The following is a 16,806-nucleotide window of genomic DNA, read 5'->3' as shown; positions in this document are numbered from 1 at the left end:
GCTTTTTGATTGCAGAGACCTTTGCGGCTAATGTGTTCACCGTATTCCTCTTATTATTATAGACATATGACTGACAGGTACTTGGGTCTGGCTGCTGACCTGGCGGCTAATGTTGGATCCTGGATGAATGATCTGTGCTGAGTTTGATGGGATATTTCGGAGTGAACTATTTGATGAAGTAGGTTAGAAGGGGAAGGAGTCTGTTTGATTGGAGGAAACATTCCAACAAAGACATTTATCTGTAAAATAAAAAAAAGCCACAACCTCTGGAAAAGAGAAAGTGTTGGATGCCAGCTGCAGACTAAAAGAGTGTGAGAGTGGGATGCGTTCGTCTCCTTATATGGTAAAATGATATGAAGGGGTTTTGCCGTGCTGTAAAGGGAGACTGTTTCCACACAATCTGGATGTAGTGCTGGGAGTCTGCAGTGTCACTGCTCCAGCTGTGCAGCTGCCTAGGAGCACTGCTCTCTGCCACTGGATGTGTGACTTCCTCTCCGCCTCTACCCCTGGGAGGAAGAAAGAGCACTCACTAGCTGCTGCTCTGTAAGTACATGCTGCTCTCTCTTTTGTTACAAATAGGCTGGGGGGTTAACATGCTGGCTGGAGGAGGAAATACTGTGCTAGGACTGTGAAAGTGGAAAGACTGGCATGAGAGGTGCAGGAAGCATCCATGTGTGTGCAGCCTTATCAATGAGCCTGCTGGAGCCAGCTGAAATCCTGTACACTATAACTGAACTGGTTTCTATCAGATACATTTATGATTTTTCCAGTTGGGCGTTGAAGTGTTTATTAAGGTTTTTTAATCTATTTTAACAGTCTGCGGTGTGATAGCATTGACAATGGATACACATATTACAGTAGATGATAGTCTTTATAGAAGAATAAAAGGATACACATATTACAGTAGATGATAGTCTTTATAGAAGAAACAATGGGTACACATATTACAGTAGGTGATAGTCTTTATAGAAGAATAAAAGGATACACATATTACAGTAGGTGATAGTCTTTATAGAAGAATAAAAGGATACACATATTACAGTAGGTGATAGTCTTGATAGAAGAATAAAAGGATACACATATTACAGTAGGTGATAGTCTTGATAGAAGAATAAAAGGATACACATATTACAGTAGGTGATAGTCTTTATAGAAGAAACAATGGGTACACATATTACAGTAGGTGATAGTCTTTATAGAAGAATAAAAGGATACACATATTACAGTAGGTGATAGTCTTTATAGAAGAAACAATGGGTACACATATGGCAATAGGTGATAGACTTTATAGAAGAAACAATGGTTACACGTGACAGTAGATGATAGCCTCTACTCCATGGCTGCAACGGTAACATATTTATTGTTTTGCAGAAATCACTAATGCAGCATCACTGAAACCTTAAAATAAACATTTTCAAAGAGAACTGTATAATATGATAAAAAGTACAAACATGTGACCAGTCATGTACACATTCACATTAATATCAATTGGTATAGTCATCATGTGATATCTCTGTTTTGATAGATACATTTTTGCAGGAAAAAAATGTATAACTCTCTACGTGTGATATAAATTGCAAATCAGCTAATAATAAATTGTTAGTGGATATTCTTGAATAAATAAAATGTATATTACAGTATAAAAAGTAGTGCATAGCACTGCCTTTGTGAGCTAAAACACCTTTACAAGACAACCACATTATGTTTGTATCTTGTGGATATCTCTTTGTTGTTCACTGTTTTAACACACAGCTCCTCTTCGCTTTAGAGTGTGTCATGCACAGGGTTATACCATTCACTCATGCTGTGTGCATCACCTGCTCCTACAGAGTCTTTATCCTTACCTATTACACGGAAGCCAATCTTCATATCTGTGTCTGTATTTTGGTATGCAGCAAAATTCTGATTAAACATGTAATTTTGTAATTACCATTTAACACACATTTTACATTCAAATAATGTTCTCAGCCTATGGTGCTAGTGAGTTGTGTGCTATATGTGTTATATGTAAATCTGCTTCATAGAACCTTAATAACTGGCCACACCGCAACCAGATACGTAGTCTATATAGAATGATTTATACAATGTGCAGACAATTGTGTAGAGCAATCAGTTAAATCAGAAAGCAATCAGACATTAATGGGATCCATCATAGAAAATTTACAGATCAGTGCAGAGCAGGGCCATACAGGTGTACAGGGGTTATCCAGTAAATACCCTTTATGCTAAAATGTGGCCTAAATTAATATGATCTGTAATTATTTGTCTTGATCCTTAGGTTACTTACAATGATTTCAAATTTCTTTAAAGAGTCACTTTTATGAAAAATAACTTTTAATCTGCCATCAGGCAGCTTCAAAAGCTTCTGATCACAGCAGGTCTCACTGTTGAGACCTGATGTATTCCACAGATATAGCCTCTGAGAGAGCGCAACACCACAATCCACTTCCTGGCCGTATCTGTGTAATGGCCAATTCCAACAATGTAAGTTTACAAGGCTACATTGCTGGAATTAGTGGCCAGAAGAGGAATGAATCACATTGCTGCTGTGTTTTCTCCCGGCTATATCTCACGATCAGAGATCTGTTGCGATCATTAAGGGTGGTATTACACGGGCCGATGGGGGCCCGATAATACCTGTAAACGAGCGCCAATCTGCTAGATCAGGCTATTACACGGCCCAATAATCGTTTAACAAGGGCTGCAGGGACATTGTTACCGATGTCCTTGCAGCCCTTGCTTAAGCCATATACTTTACCTATCCAGGCTCCAGGGCTGCTCCTGCAGTCTGCTTCTCCCCAGGTCTCTCCGAAGCTAGAGCCCGTGGGACCCGGGAGAAGCAGAGCACAGGAGCAGCCCTGGAGCCTGGATAGGTAATGTATATTGTCAGTCGCCAGCCGCGCACTGCTATTACACATAGCGGTGTGCGGTCAGCGCCCGACAAATATAGGTTCTAACCTATATCAGCGATCAGCCTATGATCGTCGCCATCGGCTACGGAGCTATAATCAGCCGAATCAGGCTGATTTGGCCGAATATCGTTCGGTTAATAGTACCCTAACTTTTGACATGTCAAAAGTTATTTTTCATGACAGTGACTATTTAACCTAGTCTGGCCACATTTAGGCAGAAAATGTAGTCCCTGAACAACTCCTTTAACAGTCGCAGAGTTGTCCTTATGATCAGACATAGTACTATAGGGAGATGATGGTAAATATTTCCCCTTGGTGGTGTGAGATGGTGGTGGTGAAGTTGCATGGCCAGAACATACTACAGGCATTGATAATTCACAATTTTGACAATGCTCCAAATTAAACAAATAAAATGATTGATGCATGGACTCACTGTGGTTAGTACTGTTGGGAAAGTACTATAGTTAACAATGCTGGAAGTATTATGACTGAAACTTAATGGGAGCATTGTGGTTACTATTGATCGGGCTCTGACATGGCACTGATGGGGACACTGTGACTGTTATTGTTGGTAAATATTGGGGATGGTATCAGTTGAGGTAATATGGCTGGTATTCATATGGGCAATATGTCAGGTGCTATAGCTGAGGCCAACAGGTGCACTGTGGCTTGAACGTACATTAGGCATCATGGCTAAACTCATGTAGATGTTATTGCAATGCCTTAAAGTGTCACTGTTGTAACTTTCAAAATCTAAATCAACTGTATATGTGAAATAAAGCGAGTTTGCAATATTTTTTGTTGTTGTTATCATGCTGTAAAACAAAGTTGAACTTACCAAAAATCCAGGTCCAGCCTCCAGATCTCCAGTGGTAGCTTTGTAAAAATACAATAGCTGGGGTTTTTTTGCCCCCCCCCCCCCCCAAAAAAAAAACAAACAAACCAAAAGTTAAATAGTGTCATTAAAACATCAACCCTTCTCACAGCAAAAACATTGTAAGGCTACATTAAAGAGGAATTCCCATTTCCAGATGTACCCCCTATCACTATGATGATGGTGAAACAAGCTGGCCAGTTAGTGAGTCTGTAAACTACAGTAGTTATAGGTTATGGATCTGCATCTTCTCTCTAGGGACATGTGAAGCCTGGACAGTCATTGCAGTTGTGTGTTTCCTACTGGATGCATTGCTCATAATAAGCTCTGTTGAAGCTAAATTAGTAAGAATTTATATATAACTACATTATCTCTATAATAATATAATACTATATATAGTAATGTAATCTCTATAATTATAATCATAATACAGGCTAATGATAACCTTACATGATTATTTTTAACTCAATGACTACAGAAGCTGCTTATAAAATGTTGTATTTTATGTAATTATTTGAAATTCATGAATAATATCTTGTGTCAGACAATGTTCCCATAACAGAGCTTGGGGGGCCCGGAGGTGTATGGCCATCTACTGTCTAGAAATGCTTCAATTAGAAGAAAAATAAGAATTATGAAAGTTTACTTTCCGCCAGAAGGAACAGAACTGTTTGGAAGTATAATGTAGATTTCTTCCTTCTGGAGAAGTGCTAATTTGCATAATTGTTTCTCATGTAATATTGCCTGAAAATCAGTCATTACAACACTGGATCTCTTCAATACTCTCTTCATACCTCTCCAACTACACAGTGTCTCCCATTTGCACGCCACCTCCTCACCCTGCCCCCTCACTGTTGCCCCCCAAGGCTCTGTCCTAGGGCTTCTACTCTTCTCCATCTATACATTTGGCTTGGGACAGACCATAGACTACCATTTATCAAATGTGTCTCCTTTTCTTGATATGCTGCTCTTTTCCTCTTGTTGACAGCTCATTGCCTACTGTAGGTTACTGACCACTGCTCTGCTCTAAAAGCAGTGGTCTGTTATAGCTATATTTCTCTCTATATATAAATGTTATAGCTATATACAAACCAGCTAGACAACTGTTAGAGCAGAGTGATGGTCTGTAACCTAGACAACAAGCTGTCAACAATGGAAGGGAAAGGGTTTCATTTTACCAGAGCTTGTTAAGATTTTCAACTTGAGCTGTGATTGGTCGCTGTGGAAAAAAGCAGATAGTGGAGGGTTTAGGCAGCTTCATACATCTTAGCTAGTATGCTAAAAAGGATTTCTTAGGTTACTTACAATGATTACATATTATTTGGTTAATCTTGAAAACACCTTTAAAGGGGTTATCCAGCACTACAAAGACATAGCCACTTTTCCCCCTCTCTTGTCTCCAGATTGGGTCAGATTTCAAACTCAGTTGCATTGAAGTAAAAGGAGCTGAACTGAAAACCACACCTGACCTGGAGACAAGAGAGGGGGGAAAGTGGCCATGTTTTTGTAGTGCTGGATAACCCCTTTAAGTAACTCCTGGATAACCCCTTTAAGTAGAAAGCATGCCTTCCTCTTATCACTGCTGAACAGTCAACAAAACAGTCGACTGTGTTTTATAGCACAAATACTTCTAGTTACATTGCTACATGATGCTTAGACTGCTAGTTTTTTTATATGATCTATTTAATACAAAGTTCTTACCAATCTGCCATTTTTGCAATGTAGAATTAGGTGATAGACAACTTTGCGTGAATAGGTTGTATGCACTGATCTGAGAAATGACAAAGCTTGCATTGTATAGCCATACCTTAGGCTGGGGAATGCAGTCCAGTCATGTGATAGTCCATAAAATGGCAGCCCCTGTATAGTAAGTTCCACAGCGTATGTCACTGAATAAAGCTAAATCATGTATTCAGCTTGCCAACATCCTTCTCTCATATTCTTTAATTAAGTACATTCAGTTTGACAGAAATCCACATTCAGCAAGTTTTTTTTCATTGCCTGTGTACTATTTCTAAAGCAAACAGCACAGTTACTCAGTTATGTCACAGGATTTGCTGTTATTATTACCTCTAGAGACACATTCCTCAGTCTCGTCCTTTAAGTGGTTACAGTTGTTTTGGTCTGCAGGACATACTTTTTCTTCCTTAAACTTTTAAGAATATTCCTTCCCTTTCACAGCATGCAGTGTTTACTCAGCCATGATTTTGTAGTACTATATTTCCAATGTCTTCAGTAGGTATTCCTAAAGTATTTACTGTACCTGAAATAGTAATTGCTATGTGGGCCCGTATAATATACTTATTAAAAAGTATATTATTATTACAATGTTCCCTGTTGTATCCGTGAAGACCTTGTGACAACAGTATTTACTAAAAACAACTGTGAGCCCAATGAATCTCTGACTCTATAGCAAAACAGAGTTCAGAGCAGTTTGAGAACTGAGGTACACTGTATTTTTAAATGTGTCTACTAAAAAATGCCTTTTTTAGGGTAGCTTCACACGTACCGCATCGCAGCTGATTTTCTGCTGCGGATCTGCAGCGGATCCGCAGCAGATTTGACTAAATGAATGAACACAGCATTAAATCCGCACCATCAAATCAGCTGCAGATCTGCTGCAGATCTGCAGAAGATTTGATGGTGCAGATTTGAAGCTGTGTTCATTTATTTAGTCAAATCAGCTGCGATACGGTATGTGTGAAGCTACCCTTAGGGTGCGTTCACACCTACAGGATCCGCAGCATATCTGCAGCAGATTTGATGGTGCAGATTTTATGCTGTGCTCAGTTAATTAAATGAAATCTGCAGCGGATCTGCTGCGTATCCGCAGCAGAAAATCAGCTGCGGATCCGGTAAGTGTGAAAGTACCCCCATGGTGCGTTCACACCTACAGGATCTGCAGCTGATTTTCTGCAGCAGATTTCATTTAAATAACTGAACACTGCTGCAGATCCTGTAGGTGTGAACACACCCTAACGGTACAAATCCACTTGCCGGATCCGCAGCAAGTTTCTCACTTTGAATACGCAGCAAGACTCGCTGCCAATCCCGGCCCTGTTTACTCAATAGCAGACAAACTCGCAGCAGGGATGTACACCCCTGCTGCGAGTTTGTGCGCAGCCCGCCCCGTTAACCCCCCCGGCCGCTGGAGACTATACATCACTGGGTCCCCACTCCTGCTTGCTATGGGGCTCCCAGTGTCTTCGTCCCGCTCAGCCAATTAGTGTGCTGTGGCAGGGCAGTGCACTGATTGGCTGAGCGGGATGTGCCGGGAACCATCGAAGCAAGCAGGAGCGGGGACCCGGTGATGTATAGTCTCCAGCGGCCGAGGGGTTAACGGGGCGGGCTGCAGACAAACTCGCAGCAGGGATGTACATCCCTGCTGCGAGTTTGTCTGCCATTGAGTAAACAGGGTCGGGATCTGCAGCGAGTTTCGCTGCGTATTCGAAGTGAGAAACTCGCTGCGGATCCGGCAAGTGGGTTTGTACCCTAAAGGGGATTTTATATTGTTGATGGTTGGTAAGCTCATAAAATACCCAGCATGAAGTAAGAGATCTCCCCTCTGTTTAAAGGAGAAGTCTCATGGAAGTACAAAAACTGCAGGCAGGCTGGTGGGGGCAGGAAAACAGTAAATAACTATAGCAGTAAATAACTCACCTGTCCTCAGGCCTCTGATGTGCCGCTCCTGGGTCCCGTTCACATCAGCCGGCTCTCCTCTTCAGCTGGAAACCCGGTATATCACGTACCCAGCCTCTCCAGCTGAAATGTCACATCCCCGGATGAGTGATTGCCCGCTCAGCCAAACAGTTTATTATCTTCCTGCCCCCACTATCCTGCCTGCAGTTTTTGTACTTCCATGGGACTTCTGTAAAGTGACGAATCACTGATAAACCAGGAAAGACTCATTCTCCCGCCTATGCCGGGATCACATGGTTCTATATATCATCATTTGTCAGCAGTACATCTCTCATTGTAAACAGAAAATGTGCCACCACAAATTATGTGAAGTGCCACACAAACCACTCAGCAATTGTTCATGGTGTCTTTACTCACAATAATTCGATTGGTAAAGGTTCCTTGTAATGAGCGCTGATTGACGCAATTGGGTCTAATATCTGGTTGTCCTCGCCTCAGAGGAAATAACATTTCAAGAACATTTTCCATAGAGAGTGCTTAGGAAATTTGCCCAGCATGTGCATAAGCGCTCTTTATGTCTGAGGGAACAATGTATGGAGGCTTGCTGCTGCCTACAGTATAGAATCATATGCTCAAGAGACTAGAAGGACAGCTCCACTTGCATCGGATTTGCTGCCATAAGAAGCAGATCCAACCCAAGAAAGAGAAAAAAAACAGCATGTACACACATAATCAGCTACATTACTTAGCTAGTTAGTTAAGTAAGGAGGCATACAGCCTAATAACATCTGCTACTGAGAGAGCCTATCAGCCCATACACCATAAGGCTGGGTTCACACTACGTATATTTCAGTCAGTATTGTGGTCCTCATATTGCAACCAAAACCAGGAGTGGATAAAAAACACAGAAAGGATCTGGTCACACAATGATGAAATTGAGTGGATGGCCGCCATTTAATGGCAAATATTTGCTGTTATTTTAAAACAACGGCTGTTATATTGAAATAATGGCAGTTATTTACTGTTATATGGCGGCCATCCACTCAATTTCAACATTGTGTGAACAGATCCTTTCTGTGTTTTTAATCCACTCCTGGTTTTGGTTGCAACTCAATGAGGACCACAATACTGACTGAAATATACGTAGTGTGAACCCAGCCTATAGCTGTTGTAACTATTCATAAGACTGTGCCTCTGTGTATTCAGAAGCTGTAACTACAAAGCACGTGCACCAAAAGGTCTCATGCTTTTAACCTTAAGTCCCTATTACACCAACAGATCTGACAACAGATTATCTGCCAAAGATTTGAAGCCAAACCCAGGAGTGGATTGAAAAAAAGGAGAAATCCAGTCTTTCCTTTATGACCTGTTCTCTGATTATAGTCTGTTCCTGGGTTTGGCTTCAAATCTTCGGCAGATAACCTGTTGTCAGATCTGTTGGTGTAATAGGGCCTTTAGACTCCCTGTTTCCTGTGCTTTATTCACCACCTGGAACATCCACATACACCTTCAGATGGGAACGGTATAGCCAGGTAAGCCTTATTTTACAGGGATTTTAGTCATGGTAAAGGACGGTGACATTACTAGTAGCGAGCCCTACCTACCGCCTGATTTCACTACTTTTAGCTAATTGATAATTTACTGTCCTCCCTTTTGAGGCTCCTGTCTGGAGCTACAGTTGTCAACAAGCAGCTGCTGTGGCTCTGGGGACCCAGGTCTGTCCATATAGTACAGGACAGAATATATACCGAGATTATAGTAGTCAGATCCTCTGGGAAGCACCCCTCGACAGTGAGGAACGCCGCCTCAAGGTGGCTGCTGTTTTTTCTGGGACTGCAACTAATAAAACTAATAATGATATGTGCAAAACCATCTGGACATTTGAAAAACTAAAGATGAAACAAATAAAACTATGGTGGCACATTACTACTATGAAACAATTCATAGAATGGAAGATGATTCCCCATGGCTTACGCCTAAAAAGACCTCCTAACCCCCAAGAGGGGGATGAATATGCTGCCGAATGGAACAATGCCCTTTCCACCTGCTCGTTCACATTAATGGGCATAGTAGTGGCAAAAAGTGAAAAGAAACTGGCTGAACTGGATACCCAGATCACAGAAGTTGAAGGTTCCCTGCTACAGTTTCGGGACAATGCTGACTATACTGAAATATGGAGGCTACAAACCAAGTCCTGACAGAGTTGGAGAATATTATAGTTGAGTCCAAAAAGTCCAAATTCAATCGGGACTCTAAAGACTACTCCATGGACATGGTATATACATGGTGGGAAGCCCGTCGCAGACAAAGAGCTTCTGCTTCCACCTCAAAGAACCCTCCACAAGATACACACCATCGCAAGACAGTGTCTTTTGACACAACTGACCTGGATACATCGGACACTCAAACCGACTTCTCTGAGCAAGAAGATTTTAATCCTCAGAATAAAAATAGGAGCCCTTCCTCCTCTAGGGGTTCACGTCGTAGAGGCCGTGGAAAGCGCAACAACTATGGCGAACCCCAAAGCTCCCATACAGCTTCCAGCCCTGACATTCCAAAAAATGAGCAAGGTCCCACCGGGCAGGGAGGAAGCACAAGTCGAGGAGCTCGAGGCGGTGCTCGGAGGAAGCGCTAATACCGCACAATCTGGATATGTACAACTTATCAGCTTGCGTTCTTAGTGCTGATAAACTTAAGGTACTGTTATTGGGCCTGAATTTTGTGCCTAACAAATCGTTTGACCTTTATGACACCTTGCAGGATGTAAATAAATTTGTTTGTTTGATCACAATTAAGAGACATTTTCTGTGCGCATCGTCTGATGATATTCTTGATGATAATGCGATAACTGTTCCGACCTTCTCTTTCTCCCTAATGTGATGATCTTAACAAGGGTGGCAGAGGGGTTACCCCCCTTAACATGCTCTTTAAGGATCAGATGACAGTACAAACTCTTTTGGATCTGCAATGCACAAACACTTACCTGTCTGACCCGATAGAATCCACTAAGACATGTCTCACCATCCCTAACCCTAGTTTTTACCCTCTAGAATCCAGAATACCTGCTATGGATACATTCCAGCAATTGGTAGAGGAAGCTCTTACTAACTTGGTTAATACACCACCCAGGAAGGGGTTAAAAGATAACATGTCAGTAGGGGAAAGAAAAGCTCTCAAAGAACTTAAAGATAACCCCCACATAATAATAAGGAAATCTGACAAAGGGGGATCTGTAGTAGTCCTACACAGAGATCTGTATATAAGAGAAGTTCTAAAAATGCTTGAGGACACTTCAATATATATTTCCCTCACATCTGATCCCACGGGTAGGGTTAGAGATAAGTTGATTGATGTCTTGGACACAGGAGTGGAGCTGGGAATACTTGATGACAAACAAAGACAATACTTTTGCAATGATTTTCCTGTTACCCCAGTTTTCCACGCCCTGCCCAAGATCCACAAAAATTGTTTTCCACCCCCATTACACCCTATAGTCGCAGGCATTGGTTCCTAATTGGAGTGTCTATGTGTATGGCTCAATGATCTGTTGCAACCACTGGCCACTCGTACTATAGGTTACGTGTGGGACAGTAAAAATTTATTGGCCAATTTAGAGAAATTACTACCTATCTGGAACTCGTCCTGGTTATCTTGTGACGTCACTGAACTATATCCGAGTATACCCCATGATCTAGCTTTAAAGGCCTTATCCTATCATTTGGATAAGTACAGTAACTACGGTACTAAACTACGAAAATACATATTGTTAGTTACTGATTTCCTTTTATCCAATAACTTTTTTTCAGTTTATGGATAATTTTTATTTGCAGATTCTCGGATGCCCGATAGGTGCGAGCTTCTCTCCATCGTTTGCCAACATATACATGGCATATTGGGAGAAGGTCATCATGTACAGTGTCCACAACCCGTATAGGGGGGCCATTAGATGGTATGCTAGCTACATAAATGACCTCCTCCTGATATGGGGGGGGGGTGCACCAGAGAGGAGGCCATAAATTTTGTTCACTATCTTAATGGCAATACTCTCAATCTAAAGTTCACTTTTTAGTTTGAATTGCAGTCTATCCCCTTTCTGGATGTAATGTTACACCTCAACAATGGGTTAATCACTACGAGTCTATATAGAATAATATATAGATAATTTTTCCTATAACACATGTGCTAAACAACTGGGGGATCGTCTTAGAGCCAGAGGGTACAGGAATCATATCATTAACAGAGCCAGGTCTATTACAGAACGACAGAATAGATCTTATCATCTGCTAGATAGACATAGTTCTAGCACACCAGCTACACATGATAAAACACCTAAACCCCTCACCTTTAGTACTAAATACAGCCCCCAGTTTAATGATATTAAGAAAATGATTTTAAAATATCTTCCGCTTCTGTACCAGGACCGTAGATGTGAAGAAATCCTTATGCCCGGGGTGCGGTGTGTAACTAGAAGGGGCCAGACTGTTGTCAATCTTCTTTCCCCAAGTGACATTGGCACCAATGGTTCCACACATTGTAATAAAATCTGGTTATCGGTAGAAGGCTTTTTCAAGTGCAGCGCTCCTCGCCGCACAATGTGTACTCTGGCTTACAAGCAACAGACAGTTCTCTCCTGCAACACAGGTAAAAGCTACAAAATACGTTCGTTTATAAATTGTAATTCAACACACACAGTATATGTAGCATATTGCCTCAGTTGTAACGTACAGTACATAGGCTCTACGAGTAGAAAACTTAAGGTACGCATTGGAGAGCATTTAGGAGATATTAGGGCACAATCCAGACATAGACTTACAAGACCAGTGTCTGGACTATCCAAACATTTTATTGAATGACACACTAGGGATGTTAGTAGCCTCAGAGTTAGTGCAATAGAAAAGGTATTTAAAGGGGTAGTGCGGCGCTAAGAAATTATTCACAAAATAACACACATTACAAAGTTATACAACTTTGTAATGTATGTTATGTATGTGCTCAGCCAATCGCGGCTGAGCAGCTGATGACACGGCACACGTCATCAGCTGCTCAGCCGCGATTGGCTGAGCACAGTTATGCTCAGCCAATCGTGGCTGAGCAGCCAATGACTCGGCAAAGGGGGGCCGGCATCAGGGGCGGCTGCCGCGATTTGGCCGGCCTTCCGAAGATTACGTCGTTGACAGAAGATCGGGGACGGGGACGACGCGCGTCAGGTATGTATGGTACACTACCCTTCTGGGTCCACGTGCGGGGGTGGGGGAACACGGGGAAGGGGGGGATTCACATACATAACATACATTACAAAGTTGTATAACTTTGTAATGTGTGTTATTTTGTGAATAATTTCTTAGCGCCGCACTACCCCTTTAAACCGAAACGTGGAGGTAATTGGACGCAACATTTACGCAAAAGAGAGGCATTCTGGATCCTTAATCTGAATACTAGATTTCCTAAGGGATTAAACTATAGAAGTGACCTCATGTATATTTACTAATGTATGTTTTTTTCTCATCCATGCCAGGTTTTCTGTTTGGAAACAATACATGTGATTTACCTGGCTGGAGCGTCCTCCTCCCACTTTTTGAGGGATGTGTTCCACACAGGGCGTCACATCTTGTCTGTTTTAAAAGTCTGTTACATTTATCTTATTTTGCCATGATTAAGGAGTCTATCTCCGCAACGCGTCAGCGTTTGTTTTTATCCTGTATGTTTATTTTTGTTTGATTTTGGATGCACAATAAAGATTACTACGTTTTAAAGGACCTGTGGACTTCACCTTTCCATTGGATCCTCTGGGAAGGGCTTACATTAATACACCATATAGAGAAACATCTGTATCACAGGCACAGTGGCCAAAAAGGTAAGGGTTCTAGCTATAAACTACACCAACAATAATAAAGAGCTGAACCACTCGATAAATACACAATTGAAAGGTTTAACTATTTAAAAAAAACATAAAAATTTAAATGTCCAAATGTCATGAATAATGGTCTGCATCTGCTAACACACAAAGAGGGGCTAGAGGAGGAAAAAGCAATGCTCAAGTATCAGTATTCTTTAAAGTGCAATAGTGGAGCAGCAAAAAAACATAAGTAAACATATCCATTCTCAAATGCAGGAAAAAGCATATGTGGGCCTCCCTACTGCGGAAACTAGCTACAGTAGAGACCCAGCTCCTGGTAGTACTACCTACATGGGGCCTACCTACTGCGGAAACTAGCTACAGTAGAGACCCAGCTCCTGGTAGTACTACCTACATGGGGCCTACCTACTGCGGAAACTAGCTACAGTAGAGACCCAGCTCCTGGTAGTACTACCTACATGGGGCCTAGCTACTGCGGAAACTAGCTACAGTAGAGACCCAGCTCCTGGTAGTACTACCTACATGGGGCCTACCTACTGCGGAAACTAGCTACAGTAGAGACCCAGCTCCTGGTAGTACTACCTACATGGGGCCTAGCTACTGCGGAAACTAGCTACAGTAGAGACCCAGCTCCTGGTAGTACTACCTACATGGGGCCTACCTACTGCGGAAACTAGCTACAGTAGAGACCCAGCTACTGGTAGTTCTACCTACATGGGGCCTACCTACTGCGTTTCCAGCGGTGAGTCCCGCATCGTGGCGCTCTGGTGCCCGGTTCCCGGCCGCTTCCGGGTGTCTGACGCGGGCCAGAGACGTAACGTCTCAGGTCCGCTCAGCCAGTCAGTGAAGGAGGCGGGATCCCGGAGCGCCGCTGGAACGGGGGAGGTGAGTGGATGTCATTTCTTTCAGCCACCTCCTCCCTGGCCAGATCTAAAAATAGCCCCCACGCTGGATAACCCCTTTAATAGGAATAGATCTTGACTAAAGAAGACTTCAGCCTTCAAATTAGTGTATGGCTACCAATCTTTCTCTGGCTAGGTTCACAAACAGTAAAATAAAAGCTAAAAAATTACCATTGTAATTTTGAGTGAAAATAAAACTGACATATTTCGCAAAACCAGGTTGTAAGTAATGAGCTTTTTTTGTCTTTGTAATACATTACGGCTATTATTCTATACCGTGTGTGCACTACTGGCCAATTTCCCATTGACTTCACTGAAAATACGGCCATATTTTAGCCTAAAAATTATAGCCATATTTTACCTTTCATTTAACTGTGTGTGTGAACATAACCTCTAACTGATTACCTAGTACTTAAAGGAACTCATGGGTATTTTATTGATTACAGGAGTTGTATATGATTAGAAAAGAATCCTCTGTGTTTTTTCTTTCCAGAAACATCATCACTCTTGCACATAAGTCTGGTCTAGCAGTTTAGTCTTTTTTAAAGGGCCCTTTTTTATTCTCACTTAACCCATTGTAGTCCTGCTTTCTCCATGTACTTGAAGATCTGTTTTCATTTTACTTTCCAACATTTCCCTGAGTAACCACCTATGTATATCCAGACGGCAGTAGAGAGAGCGTATTGAACATTCAAATCATTTTCAAAGCGTTTTTGAGTAATGGCAAACACTTCTGCTAATACGTTAAACATTATAAAGCTTTCATGACATTCTGTTATGAGTTTTACATTAAACATTTATATCATCATGCCGTATCTGTTAAGCTCTGCTGTGCGAACTTTCCATAGATATATTTATAGATAATGGAAACTAACTATTAACATGTCGTTTCGTGTAAAATACTCATGTACGGCGTGATGCTAGCAGATATTTTTCAGTAAATAAATGAGTTAAATGGTAAAGTCTAATGTTATAACTGAAACCAAGTAAGCGATGATACATTCACATTCACAAGTGTAATGTTTGTAAAGATGGGCCCTGTAACCTTTATCACATATAACATAGCTTCTGAGACATAACACCTTTATATGGAGATGACATTACAGCCTGACTAGCAATATCCTTTGGCGATTACAGTATGGGATTTTATGTATCATACATGAGCAATGACTTGTGATGACAGAACACATTAATAATCACAGTGTGCATTATGCAAATGTCCTCTGCACTGAGATTTTTCTGAATTAGTAAGAAATGCTGGAGTGGATTAAATGCCATACTAAAATAGGAGGACAACAGTGGACATGGACGTTTTTGTTAGCATAAGGGCCCGTTAACAGAGCGGAAAACTGGCAGAAATTCCGAGCGGAATCCCTACCACGGACTCCACTCAGAATTCCGCCTGCATCACTGTCTCAATGTTATTTATAAGGCTCCGTGGCTCTCCGCTCAAAGAATTAAAATGTCAATAGGAGAGTGGAGAGCCGCGGAGAACGGAGGTGCCCTATACATGACAGTGAGGTAGGCGGGATTCTGTGCCGAGTTTGCGTGGAATTTCCACCTGTTTTCTGCAGTGTGAATGGGCCCTAACTATTTAAGCAGGGGTGTAGCTAAAGGAGTTGCTGAGGGTGTGGTTGCTCATGGGCCCAGGAGCCTGAAGGGGCCCATAAAGTATTTTCCCATACAAAGAAGCTATAAAGTCAAGGGTCCCAGTGATGGATTTAGCCAGAAGAACTCCATGTGCAGCGTTTTATTTCCTGACTCTGTGTTTTCTGACCTGGACGGCCGCATAACGTAAGCCAATGCAGCCGACTAGGTCGGAAAATGACACAGAGGCGGGAGCGAAACTTCTCCCGGCTTGTTCTCCTGATTAAGCACTGTCTGAACACTTAGACACTGATCGATCAAAGCTTTTGACAAGTCTCTCTGACAAGTCAGAATTTTTCTTTTTCATGACAGTGCCCATTTAAGAAGCAAAGATGGACAAAGGGACTTGTAGGTCCTGTATCTTTAAATGAGAGACACTTGGGAGGTATGCTCTTCATTGTCAACTGGGTAGTCTCCACTGCACAGTTTTTAACAGTGCTCAGGATTACTCTCCATTTACAACAAAGAAGTGGTGACCTCACCATTAACAATCTATTGACTGATTGCATAAAAAGTCAAGTGGGGGTAAAACCACAGCGCTCTTTCTATTAGGGCCTGAGCAGTGGGGACTGCCCAGTTGACAATTTCCACTCAAATTAGCAAATCAGGCACAGGAACTAATCCCACGGATAGCTAGTGAATGGGGAGGCCTTAAAAAGAAAAGGTACAGTGGATCAGTAGATTCTGCCAGCTGGATTTTTTCTGAGGATATCACAGGTACACTTTAATAAATAAATGTACATTGGTCCATTAAATTAAGGCCCCTGCTTCATATTTTTGGCGGTAGCAGCACAACATGCGGGGTGATCTATCCCACTGTTATCCCAGGCATGGGGATTTCAGGTCATTTTTATATCTCTTGGATATCAGGATTCTATTGTTTATTTCAGGGGTGGGGAACCTTCAGCCCTCCGGCTGTTGCAAAACTACAATTCCCATCATGCCTGGACAGCCAAAGCTAAAGCTGGAGGGCCG

At 42.0% G+C, this 16,806-nt stretch overlaps 1 protein-coding gene across 1 annotated transcript in view; it reads left to right on the top strand.

Annotated features, from left to right (window-relative positions):
• The first annotated feature begins 293 nt into the window (after positions 1 to 293).
• FHL2 (four and a half LIM domains 2) overlaps positions 294 to 16,806 on the top strand; it is a 46,227-nt gene continuing 29,714 nt past the window's right edge. Inside the window, exon 1 of the mRNA XM_069970984.1 lies at positions 294 to 543. The gene's annotated coding sequence lies outside the window, so the exon portion shown is untranslated. The remainder of the gene's footprint in view (positions 544 to 16,806) is intronic.

Source organism: Dendropsophus ebraccatus, chromosome 5, assembly GCF_027789765.1.
Source record: "Dendropsophus ebraccatus isolate aDenEbr1 chromosome 5, aDenEbr1.pat, whole genome shotgun sequence".
Classification (NCBI taxonomy): Eukaryota; Metazoa; Chordata; class Amphibia; order Anura; family Hylidae; genus Dendropsophus; species Dendropsophus ebraccatus.
The sequence above is the reverse complement of the archived record's forward strand: the minus strand, read 5'-3'. Positions and strand labels throughout refer to the sequence as shown.